The 13,085-nt window shown below is 44.0% G+C and overlaps 1 long non-coding RNA gene across 1 annotated transcript; it reads left to right on the plus strand.

The window, feature by feature from the left end:
- Window positions 1-422: 422 nt before the first annotated feature.
- LOC116590810 lies at window positions 423-5,306 on the plus strand. Its single transcript, XR_004285745.1, has 3 exons — window positions 423-1,303; window positions 2,883-2,888; window positions 5,291-5,306. It is a non-coding gene; the product is annotated as an uncharacterized LOC116590810 (long non-coding RNA).
- The last annotated feature ends 7,779 nt before the right edge of the window (window positions 5,307-13,085 follow it).

The following is a 13,085-nucleotide window of genomic DNA, read 5'->3' on the forward strand; positions in this document are numbered from 1 at the left end:
CTTCTTTTTAATGCCTTCTCTCGGGAATCCGCAGCCGTCATCGACCCCCGGCCCACCGCCTCTCTCCTAGCCTTTCCAGAGGCTGAGGCCTTGACCATGAAGAGGAGCTGATGCTGGCCGCCCTCCTCAACCCTCAATAACCGCGCGTGTAACGGCGCCTTGCCGCCAGCAGGGGGCAGGAACTCCGGCTGAGTTTCCCAGCCCAGCCCCCGCTCCTCCCCAGCTCCCCTCCTTCTTGGGCACAGTGAGGAAGGACGCCAGGGCCCGCCCGGGGAATCTGTGCGCACCGGGCCGTGGGTGGTGACGCGGTGCTGGGCTTCGATTCGGGAGAGCCAGGCTCTCGCCCGGGATGATGCTCTTCGAGCTCCCGGGTTCCTCGAGTAACACTCGGGCGGCGCGGCCCCCGGCCCGCCCGGTTATTCCCAGGTCCCTTCACCCCCAGGGACTCCGCCACCGCGGGGTCGGGTCACGGCTCGCGGAGGGAGGTCTGGAGGTTTTACAGGGAGGGCCTCCCGCCTCCTCCAGAGGCGCAAACCCCGGACCCGGGGGGCACAGCCCGGGAACCAGGCGCTGCCGGGAGAGGGGGTTGCGGAGGAGGGGAAACCCGAGCTCTCGCCTGGCACCTTCGCCCTCTCGGGCGGGTCCCGCTGTCGCCGCCGCCAGGGCCGGCAGGGGGCGCTGCGCCGCCCTGGCTGCGCACCCGGGGACCAGAACGTGACCTCTTGGTTCTTCCGTAGAGGTGGCTTGCCAAAGGCTCTTTGAAATTCTGAGGAACACTGCGCGAAAGTAAGCCAATAGGCTTCGGATAAAGAGCGCCTACTGTGTACCACGAGCTCTCCATCCTGTAGTTCTCTAAGGAAGAGGCTATTCCTGAGATCCAGAGTTTCTCCGAGAGCAGGGAAAGCAGACAATCACGCGAGACTGGGGAGCTTCTCCACTGTCGCGGCGCCACCTGCTACATGACAGCGATGCCTCAGTCCCCTCATGGTCGCCATGGCACCGGAGCTGAGCATGAAACGGAAATGATGAGAGCTGTGACGCGCACGGAGCAGTGTCAGCCAATGAGAAGAGCGAGTGCTTATAGTAGCCAATAAACAACCGATATGTAAATCACCTCGGAGGGTAACGGTACGTGGGTGAGGTCAGGCTTTGGGTTCCTGTATAAGCAGTCCCTGGCGAAGGGGCATAGGGTTGTGCGGGGTTTGGTCTAGATGTTCCGAGGTCGAGGGACGGGCCCTTCTCTGGGCTCTCTAGAGAAGCGCCATAGAAAGGAAAAGACTATTTCCGGATGTATTACCTACCTGTCCGACCCCAGGTCGGACGCTCTGCTCAGCAGGAAGCCGGCTTCCTCCTCTCTTTCTCTCAGCTTGTCTCTCTGCCTACTTGTGAGCTCTGTCTCTGTCAAATAAATAAATAAAAATCTTAAAAAAAAATAATGTGCTACAGTCAGCAGATGCTTGATATGTATTTATCTAAGATCTAAGATGTCTCTTAGATAAGTAGCTAACAGAACATACCCAATACAGTGGGCAAGCGCACTGTAATATTAGCACATTTAGTCCCTGCTATCTGTGAGATACATTCTGTTAACACCATTTTGCAGTTGAAAAAAGTGGGTATTCAAATGGTTAAATATCACGCCCAAGATCACAAACCTTGTTAGATGACAATTAGATTTAAACTTGGGCAGTTTAGGGGCCCCTGAGTGGCTAGGTTGGTTGAGGCAGGGACTTTGATTTCAGCTCAAGTCGTCATTGGAGCGTTGTGAGATTGGGTTTCCTGCTTAGCGGGAAATCTGCTTGAGATTCTCTCCTTCCCTCTGCCTCTCCCCCCACCCCTGCTCACGTGCTATATAGATAGATAGATAGATAGATAGATAGATAAATCTTTTTGAAAATAAAAAGAGTAAACGGGCAGAGTAAAGTTTTAAGTCTGAGCTTCACCTTTAATCATATACTCTACCGGATATTGTTGGCCCTTGGAATGTAACTTAGCAAGCTAACTGGGAACAATATGCTACATGTCCTGAAGTGTTAAATTAACATGTAGCATTAAAATGAACTCACTGGGCTGTGTGCCCTCTTGATTCTGTTAGCAAACATATTGGTCAACTATGGAATATGTCAACTTTTTGCTATCTGCTGTCTGGATGGGTGAAAGTATTGTCTTTGCTGCAACTGCAAGAGTCCAAATATAATAATTATGGGGTAAAATATGGGGAACTATATCCATCAGAGAGTTAAGTGTCTGATTTGCGTTTAGGTTAGTAAGCTTCGATTCTAATAAAGGAGACTTTGGCTTTATAATCTGAGTGCTCTGGAAGGAGTCTTGTGAGGGGGGAAAGGAAGAGGAAACCAGAGGAGGCAGGAAGAACTTTTAGAGTGGGAATCAAGTTTGAGCTCTGTGAAAGAGGGAAGGAAGTAAAACAGGTTGGATCTGCACAGTTCTAAGAGTTTCAGCCAGGCCAGTGGAGAATCTTTGAGCCCAACGTTAGAGGCATCCTACATTGGGCAGAGACAGGGTTGACTTAGTATCCCTGCTGCACTGACTTTTTGAGGACAGCCCATGGGAAGTGTAGCAGATTCAGTGTGGCAATTGGAGCCATCGTCAATTATGATCCCCATGGCAGGAGATCTGAGGAGTGCATGTTCTTAGCTGCCTAGAGCCACACAGATCTACTTTTCCAGACGGGTTCAAGGGACAATTCCTTCAACCTTCATATGGGCCTCTGTTCCTAAAGAGAAACTTAGAAGAAGGAGGTTAATGCGGCAAATTATAGCCACTATCACTGCAGTTGATCTCAGGGCTGCAACCGGCCCACATCCACTCCCTCCTTTACTATGAATTCTAATTTCCCCTCACTCTCCACTACATGTCCTCAGGTCTTCGTGGCTTGCCTGGTATTATGACCCAAACCTTCATTCCTGAGGGGTCCAAACCCTTGACAGTCATATCTTTCTCTGGCTGAGATTGCTGAACGCACATATTCACAGTTACAATGGAACATGGAAATTCTAGGAAGCACCAAAATAGATCGCTTGGGTTCTACACGAAATCCTGTCCGGCCTCATTGTGTAAAAGCAGCCCTATATCCTTCCTCTTGCTAATAAGGACTGTTTAACCCTGATAGTCTATTAACTCCATTTTTTTAAGACTTTATTTATTTATTTTACAGAGAGAGGGCACAAGCAGGGGGAGCATCAGGGGGAGGGAGAAGCATGTCCCCTGCTGAGCAGGGAGCCCCATGCAGGGCAGGATGTCAGGACGCTGAGATCATGATCTGAGCTGAAGGCAGACACCTAACCAACTGAGCCACTCAGGTGCCCCTTCACATTTTTTTTAAGATTTTTTTTTAAAGATTAAGGGTGCATCTGCTCTGGGGACATGCGCCTTTCGCCCTGAAGAGCCCGGAGTTACAGAGAAGAAAGTACAAAATTTCCCAGTTGCTCAGTGGGTGTGTTAGTGGAGTCACTTCTGTTTCTGCTCTTTGGTTGCTGGAACCGTGTATTTTTCCTGTTTGGGACACCGTATCATTTAGAGCTCTCTTGTTCAATAAGCACACTGGATCCTGAAGAATGGTACCCATGCCTCTGAGCTGTTGCTTTAGCTGTGCATTTAGAAAGCCATTCTTTCCCCTCCTCTGCCCTCCCTCCTTTTTCTTCTTCTGTCTCACACTCTCTTTCTCTTGCCCTCTTTCTTTCTCTCCCTTCTGTCCCCCTCCACCTCTCTCCCTTGGAGCTGGAGTGTGCTGTGTCTTTTCTTTTGTTCTGAAGTAAACACCAATCATCTCTTCTCACTAGTCCTCTACTGTCTTCCAGAGGTAAGTGATATTACTGAAGTATCTTCAGCAGCAATTAGGGGAGTTGCTCTGAGCTGTGATTAAATAGAATGTCATAGTTTAGCTAATTCTTGGTTATACCTCTCTGTGACTATGATTTTACTTATCAGTCTAGCAGAGCCGTCTGGTGATGTCCTGCACTATCTTTTCATTTTTAATGTTTGTCTTTTCTCTTTCCCAGATTTGATAAATGATTTGCCCTCACTTGATCTACTGATCCAGGATACAAAAGAGGTCCCAAGCCGTAGTCTTGATGACAAATGTGCACTGTCCCTGGTTATGATGGGCTCTTACTGAAGGTAATTAACTGCTGCGACAGAAAGATTTTCTCTTCTTAGTTCAAATATATCCTTCTGAGCTAGTTTGGGAAATACCCATTCCTCATTTCTAAGGCACATGGATCCTGATGTTACTGGTTATCACTTGGATAAATAGGCAACATCCTCTTTCAAGCCTGTCTTCACAGATTTACAGCTCAGTATTTGACATATACTTCATAAGTATCATGAGCAAAGTATGTGGGGAGAGGATTTGGAAAATGCAGGCATATGTCTATTTTCTTCACCACTGCATACGTGGCACTTAGCATAGTGCTTGCCACATCAAGGGCACTCAAAAATGTCACTTAAATAAATATTGATGATCTAAAAGTATATCTCTGTTCTCTTTACATAAGAATAAAATATGAGTAAAAAGGATCAAATACCCTTTGTTTCTTGGTGTCCATAAGGTAGTTTTTATTTTTTCAGTGGAATTTCACAGACTACTGTTATCTGTATTCCTCTCTGGTGGTCCTCTTTTTCTATTTAAGAACTTTCAGAATGCCTTCTTTTCTGTTGTGTTTTAGAAAATTTCAGAAGGCACTGTTTTTGTATTACTCCTGCTTATGATGGGACTCTATGATCTCTATTTCTACAATTAGCTCCCCACCTTCTGCCAAAGAATGTTTCTTCTATTTTTGATTATTGATGCTGTGTCTTGTGTTTTATGTTCATTTTTGGAATCTCAGTATATTTAGGTTGATTGAGAATCAACTGAGATGCATTATCCTCCCAACCACCCCCCCGTAATTAAGGGGAGAATGTCATTATCAATGAGTTACCAAATTCATTCTAATGTTAGATGTATAGGTTCCTGTCATTTGACTGAGCTTTGTAAACTATACTTGGTGCAGTGTAGAAATGGGGAGGTAATAAAGATACTAATAACGATACTAATATTCCAAAATAGGAATTCAGGTTAATAGGTCCTGTTAATAATTTTGGGAACCAAGTTACATATTCAGCAAGTAGACATTGTGCATTTCAACTGGCTGGACTTCTTAGTTGTTGGAATGCAATTCAACATGACCCTGGTTGGGTGCCTGGGTGGCTCAGTCAGTTAAGCATTTGCTTTTAGCTCAAGTCATGCCTGGGATCAAGCCCCGTATTGGGTTCCCTACTCAGTGGGGAGCTTGCTTCTCCCTCTCCCTTTGTTCCTCTCCCACCCCACCCCCTGTGCCCTCTCACTATCTCTCAAATAAATAAATAAATAAATAAAATCTTTTAAAAAATTACCCTGGTCTCAGGGTGATGGTTGTCCAAGAGAGGAGGATGAGGCTAGGAATTCTCTTAGAGTGTCAGACTCATTAGATTGGCCAAATTGAGAATAGGTTGCTATATATTTCTCTTATGCTTTTCAAGGATTCAGAAGGCCAAGAACTACAAGAAGGATATGTGTTTTATTTTGAATAGTAACTCAAGATTACATGCAAAACTCTTAGGTTCAGGATTTCAAAATGCAGGCAATACTGAGAGAAAATATTTATGACATATGCCCACACATTTGATTAATACAACATTTACATTTATACCTGTCTGTGAGCTAAGCAGGGAGCAAGTGAGTGAATGGGGTAGGACAATAGGGAGACATACCAGCTTAACAGGAACAATCAGTGTTTCAGTGCCAGGCTGCTGTTGTTGCCAGCCACCTGCAAGGTTTTCTTCCTCATTTTTTCCCAAGGAGGCTGGAGTCGCCTCAAAGACTGGGGGTCATGGTCTGCAAAAAACCTGATGTAAGTTCTCCCATTAGAAGTGTGAAAAAGTGTAAAAAAGAAAACAAAAAAAAAAAAAAAAAGAGAGGGAGAAGGGCAAGAGACTAGTGCTTGATGTTCTGTGTTCAGTGATAGTGTGGCTGCACAGGCGTTTACACTAGAACTCTTACCAGGGACTGAGGGTTACTGCACCAAGGGGTCTGGCCCTAGACTCTCATCCATTCTTCCATAGCCTTCCTCTCAAAAACAACATGTACACATTACTCATTTCAGATATAAACATGTTTTCTTTAAGAAATTTCTCAAGGGTCACCTGGCTGGCTCAGCAGGAAGAACATGGAACTTTTAATCTTGGGGCTGTGGGTTTGAGCCCCCTGTTGGGTGTAGAGATTACTAAAAAAGTAAAATAAAATAATTTCTCTTAAAAAAGACAAGTTTTAAAACAAGTTTACATAAACATGGAGGTCGAACTCATGACCCCAAGATCAAGAGTCACATGCTCCACTGAATGAGCCAGGCAGGCACCCCTGTGATGTGGGAACAAAGGCAGAAGAAAAAATATTAAATTTCCTTACTCCTTACAGCCCACTGACAAGTCCTTGAAACAGGCAGAGTGACATTCCTCTAGGGACTCAACCGCCTTGCTGTTGATACTTTGCTAAGGGCAAACGGCAGTCTTAACCCAAACCCCAGGATCGTTTAAGTCTAATTTAGCCTATAAAAATTCCTTTGGGAACTTCCTCTATCTCTACCCCCCAAGATACATGTTTCAATCATCCCCCAAGCGTATATCCACTGATACACATCTGAAGGGTCTCATGACTAAGGTTTTATTGGACAGTAATAAACGACCTTTCCCCAACAATAGCTAGCCCCCTTAATGTCCTGGAAACCTTGCTTCCAAAATTCCTTAGAGACTTTCACTATTCCTGACCCCCTCCCAGCTTGAAAGTATATAATGGGCCACTGCTCATGACCCCAGGGCAGCTCTTTTTGCCCACAGGTCCTGTCCCCATTCTTTAATAAAACCACCTTTTTTGCACCCAAGACTTCTTTCTTGGCCATTGGCTTTGAACCCTAATGTCTTTCCCACATCACCCTTTTTATGAGATTTCTTAAGAACAATGGAATTTTATAATTTACAAGGTGAGGTAAAAGCCATCTGTCAAAACAAGCTCATTTCAGTGGGGAATGGGGCATCTTTTAAAAATACTTAAACAATTCACATGATTTACCATATGTGTACAATATTAGTTGACTGATGTCCTTCTGATTCATTTCTGTGTATCTTAGAGTTATACACAGTTTTTTCTTCTTACTCACTTTCCATTATTGAAGAAAAAAAAATTCAACTGGTAAAATAGAAGATCTAATTGAGACAGGGACACTGAAGGGACCCCATAAAAACTGTTTTCCCCCCTCCTTTTCCTATCTTACAAATACTTTAGTGTATGTCCTCCTTATAAGGGACAAGGAGTTAATTTCTTTGGAGCCTTCCAGCACAATAGATAACATCTAGGAAGCCATGGGGCTAGAGTAAATGGGCAAGGCCACATGTGTGTATTCCAGACCACTGGTACTGGAAATCTGGATGCCAAGATCCCCTGGCTCCAGGGAATAAGTAATTTAATAGTTTCAATCTATTCAATGAATGCCATCTTTTAACAGTCAATATGAAATTTCCTGATCAGCACTAGTGCAGTAATATACATGATAAAAACCCTGTTGTTCCCCCTACCCCAACATGTCCTCCTGGTTTGATACAGTCCTCTCTTTTCCTTAACTTCTTGTCCTACCCTCTATCTTACGGAAACCCTTCATTTTGACAATTCCTAGGAGCTCCCCTCTACTTACTAGATGGGTTGCTTTCTGATTCATGCACTGATTAATAAAGTTACTTAGATATTCAGATTTACTCCATGGAGTTTTCTGTCTTATAATAGCATTCTAAACTGAAACAAAGAACAAGAACTTCCAGGAGAACAGGTCCCCACCCTGGTGATCACACACACTTGAAACAGCTCGAGGGGAAAGGCCACCAGCACTGAGGCAAAACTTCAGACAGGGTTATCAGCTGTCAGGCTGCTCTCCTGTGTGGACAGAATAACCAAATAACTCAGCAATAAGAGAAAGGATAAGTAAGTGATGGAAATCTAGGATGGAAAACAATGCTGCCACTATAAAATACACCCCCTGAGAAAGTTTATGGGGAGGGGAAAACATTCTCTTGTTATTGGAAAGGGAAGGAAAAAAAAGAAGCAGAACATAAAATACTATGTTTCCTATCACACATTTTAGTTTTAAATACAACCAGAAAAAATGTTGGTTGGAAATTTGTGAATATGTTTATCTTTGGCTGGCGAGATTACAGCTGATCTGTTTTTGTTTTTTGTTTTTCTTTAAGATTTGTGATTTTTCCAAATTTCCCAACATTTCTGTATTGAATATGTGTTCCTTCTCTAATAAAAAAATGGAGATGTTATTTATAATGTTGGCTTCTTAAATCAGACATTCTGAGGTCCTTTCCAGGCTCATCAAATCCTCTTCTTGCTGCAGTGGGGAGCACACACTCACCTAGACTTTTGGATTCCTCCTCCAGGTGGGTGATACTGATAGAGGAATGTTTGGAATCCCAGGGTTGCTCAGAGAATTCTTGACTGATTTTTATGAGTTTCTTTCTCCCTGAGAACACTTCAAGAAAAATGCTTCACCTTCTGGATAATTGCAGTTTTCTCTCTGTTGTTTTTCAGAAGGCTGACTAATAATACATACCATCCAGGCAACTGTACAGAACGTTTTTCTCTAAGATGAACCGTAATTGACTTCTGTCTTTATCTCCTGTCATTCTTTCTTATGAAGGCAAAGTTTGGCATCAGGAAGAACATATGAACTTAGGATGAGGGCAGATAGGCTATCATCAAAAGCTCTGATTTAAAAAAAATTGAATATATTTGACATATAACGTTGTGTAAGTTTAAGATGTGCAATGTGCTACCTTGATGTATTTATATGTTGTAATATGACTGCCTTTGTAGCTATATTTAGCACCTTTATCAGATTACATAATTATCCATTCCTTTTAGTCTTTGGGATAATTACATTTTAGTTTCTTAGTAAGTTGGATAATGTAGTATATATAGTATTTTGTTATCTATATTCATTATACTTTGAGTTAGATCTCTACGACTTATTTACTACTCATTGTAAGTTTATACTCTTAAACTACTTCAGTCTTATCCCCTCACCCTCTGTCCCCTGGTGTTACAGGATTTTTTTCTCAGTGCCGGAGGTTCTCGGTCATGCGGCTTCGAAGAATAAAGGGGTAGGCCAGACAGAGTGGTGGGCAGCAGAGCCAGGTTTGTTGAAGGATAGCTAAGTGATAGTACTAAGCTCCTGAGGAGGGAGGGGGCCTGAGAGAGATGCCACCAGAGTTTCTAAGTCTCAAGACTTTTGTGAACTGGTTGGCAGCTGTTTTAATCTGATTGACCCTCCCTGAGCCTGTCCTCCCATCAGGTTTTTGTCTCATGGGAAAGGGTGGTGGCCTCCTTCCAGGGGGGTGTAAAATCCTTTTAAGAGTGGTTCCCCGGGAGGTGTGGGCCTTTACCCCTGTCTGCCTGCTTTCCAACTCTCCTTCATCACTGGTAACCACCATTTCACTCTTTTTTTTTTTCTTTTTAATTTGACTCTTTTAGATTCCACTTGTAAGTGATATCATCTAATATTTGTCTTTTTCTCTGACTTATCTCACTTAGCATAATGTGCTCAAGGTCCATCCCTGTTGTTGCAAATGTCAGGATATCTTTCTTCCTCATGGCTGAATAATCCACTGTGTGGCTATATTTTTTTAACCCATTCGCCCGAATATGGGCATTTAGGCTACCTTTATATCCTAACGCCCTGATATTTTTAAGCTGAGGCAAAACATGAGGAAAAGGTAAAGAACTCCAAAGAGCATCAGTCCTGACCAGCAAGAGGTGCTGTTGTGAGGGGCACTTGGCTGGTTCAGTCCATAGATGTTGAGACTTTTGTTCTCAGGGTTACAAATTCAAGCCCCATATTGTGTGTGAAGCCTAGTTAAGAAAACAAAAACAGAGGTGTTGTTATGCATTATGGAAGGGAAGGCAGGTCTTCTCAGCACATTGCCTACACAGTAAACACTATTAGCAAGGTAATCTTCAGAACTGGGAGGAGTTGATATTTACATGTTCCCACATGAATGTGTGTGTGTATCTCCTGGGAGCTGGTGTGTGAAGTGGGTGGTGACTGTGTGTCTCTCTCCTATAGTTGTGTCAGCACAAGAAACCCAAGAGTTAGGAAGAGGGAGAGATGCTCTCTGTGGGGAGCAAGGCACAGGGGGTTTGCTGTCCTGGATTGACCTCTTTACTCTGCTAGTCCCGGGCAGTCCCGGCTAGCCCATGGGGGTGCAGCGCCCTCCTGTGGTTCTCATGGTTCTTCCTAACTTTCTCCAGGTCCTGCTTCCCTTCCTAAGTTACTCCTGACTCTGGCTTCCAGTTGCTATGGCCCAGCCACCTTAGCTCTTGCTCCTGTCCATGGTTCTCATGCCCATTTGCATTCCATCCTTCTCACGGCAGACTCACTTGAAGTCACATTCATCTGCTCCCTTATAGCCTTCTCAGACTCCTGGCTGGGGATTCAGAGCTTTGGAAAATGCTCTGATTGGTCCTTTTAAAATTTGATCCTGATTTTTAAAAAAAAACTTATTTATGTATTTGAAAGAGAGAGACAGAGGGAAAGCATGAGCAGGGGAAAGGGGTAGAGGGAGATGGAGAAGGGTTAGAGGGAGAAGCAGACTCCCCACCCAGAAGGGAGCCCCAGCCCAGGACCCTGAGATCATGACCCAAGCCAAAGACAGACGCTTAACCAACTGAGCCACCCAGGCGCCCTGACCCTGAGGTTCTAAGGGTCAGGGTCTAGCTTTATTCCCGTTCTTGTAACAATATGGTTCGAACTGAAGATGGTTCCTGCTGGGGTTGGTAAGTTGTTGGGAGAGGAAAGCAAGTGCTCATGAAGGAGAGAAAGCACTGACGGCTGAAGGCAGAGGTGGCTGAAGGTGAATGTAAGGGCTCCCGGGATGGGAGGAGGCAAAAAGTGCATGACTCACCCGTGCTTGAAATCTCCCACCCTCTGCTCATTTCCCTCTGACGCTGATAGCATAGGTGACCCAGAAACATCTGAAGAGCCCCAGAGTCTGATGTCCTTCTCCTCAAGTCTCCTTTCTGTTGTCCTACAAATCCTCTGTCCCTGACATAGCTAATGTCCGTATAATTGTATCCCTTCCACTTCACCCCCCGCCAAAGTCCTGGGGTGACCACTGCTGTGGACGGCAGCAGAGAGTGGATGGCATGCAGGATGTCTTCTGCTTGAAGGAAAGAAGGCAGACAGATTGGCCTTCTAAAGGCACAGCTGAAAATTCATTTTTTGCCTTTGTTTCAGCAAAATCACTGTTGCCACAGTCTAGGCTTTTACACAGTTTATATTCTTCTTATGACAGCAATGGATATGTCAAAGTAGCTAATTTTTTTGGATCATTGTAAGTTATTAATTTTTAAAAATTAATTTCCATTTGAAGATTTTTTTTTCTGTTAAAAGGTTATGTTAATGTATTATCAGTACTGTTCTTAGAGCAATATTCGGGGCGCTTATGTGGCTCTGTTGTTTAAGCATCAAACTCTTGATTTAGGCTCAGGTCATGATCTCAGGGTCATGAGACTGAGCCCTACATTGGGCTCTGTGGTCAGCATGGAGCCTGCTTAAGATTCTCTCTCCCTGCTTCACTCTCCCTCTCCCCTGTGCCCCTCCCACTGCCTGCTTTCTCTCTGTCTCTCTCTTTCTCAAATAAATAAGCTTTGACTCAGTGGGTTAAGCCTCTGCCTTTGGCTCAGGTCATGATCTCAGGGTCCTGGGATCGAGCCCCGCATCAGGCTCTCTGCTCAGAGGGGAGCCTGCTTCCCCCTCTCTCTGCCTGCCTCTTTGCCTACTTGTGATCTCCTTCTCTGTCAAATAAATAAATAAAATCTTAAAAAAAGGAAAGAACATAAAACAATATTTAGATTTAGAAATGAGTTGTGAGTTTTACATATGTTCTAACACTGAAATGGGGTTGCATATGTTAAATTAAGATTATCACAGTAAATGTTATGGATTATTTTCATTTTATTCTATAAAGTTCTGTAACTTCTATTGCTATTTTTGCCAGTTCTTAAAACAATATCTAGAGATATAGAGTTTTGTAAAGAATTAGTATGAAGTGTCACAATACATATATACAAATTTAAGGGTAAAGAAATCGAATATTGCCAAACATGCTTCAGCTGTCATGTACAACTGTCAGGGGGGATTGTGCTAATTTGTGAGTACTTTCAAAACTGTGCATTGGAACACGAAGGGAGAGAAGGAAAGAGATGCTTGGCATCGTGATACATCACAATATAAAAATGAACTGCAGTCATGCCATCTGAAAGGAAAAATTTGACAAGTCAGCCTTTTGTTTTACTGATGGGCTTCTGCGGCTCAGATCCTTCCAGTACTTGGAAGCAGGCCTGTCTCCTATCCTGGCAGAGACACAATCTGTAAGCGGTCTCATCACTCAGGCATAGTTCCCTTAAAAGGAACTTGCTTTTACCTCTTGTAAAAGCAAGAGCTGTGGAGAACTATTTCCCATGGATTAGAGCTGTGTCAGGCATGAAAGCAGAGGTTTAGGATTCTTGGTTGCCCTGGATTTCAAGTCACAGAGGCACCTCTGTGTTCCTTAATATATTTTTATTTATTTATTTATTTATTGGCTTTTTAAAGATTTTTTATTTATTTATTTGACAGAGAGAGATCACAAGTAGGCAGAGAGGCAGGCAGAGAGAGAGAGAGCGGAGGAAGCAGGCTCCCCTCTGAGCAGAGAGCCCAATGCGGGACTCGATCCCAGGACCTGAGCTAAAGGCAGAGGCTTAACCCACTGAGCTACCCAGGCGCCCCTTAATGTATTTATTATGTTGTATGTTTGTGTTAGTTCCCCGTTGGCCTTTTTTATGTGTGAGGCCCAACTAGCCTTGGTCTAGGGTAGTTCTGGCTGTATCTTCAGCACTTTGGCCAAGTCAAGTACATGGCAATAGGTGATTCCTAATAATACCTGATCAAATTTTTTTTGAGTCAGGACAACGAGCTCCTGGAAGAGATGTGTTGCTGGCTTTCTGAATGTCCCAT

Source organism: Mustela erminea, chromosome 5 (assembly GCF_009829155.1).
Source record: "Mustela erminea isolate mMusErm1 chromosome 5, mMusErm1.Pri, whole genome shotgun sequence".
In the NCBI taxonomy this organism is placed as follows: Eukaryota; Metazoa; Chordata; class Mammalia; order Carnivora; family Mustelidae; genus Mustela; species Mustela erminea.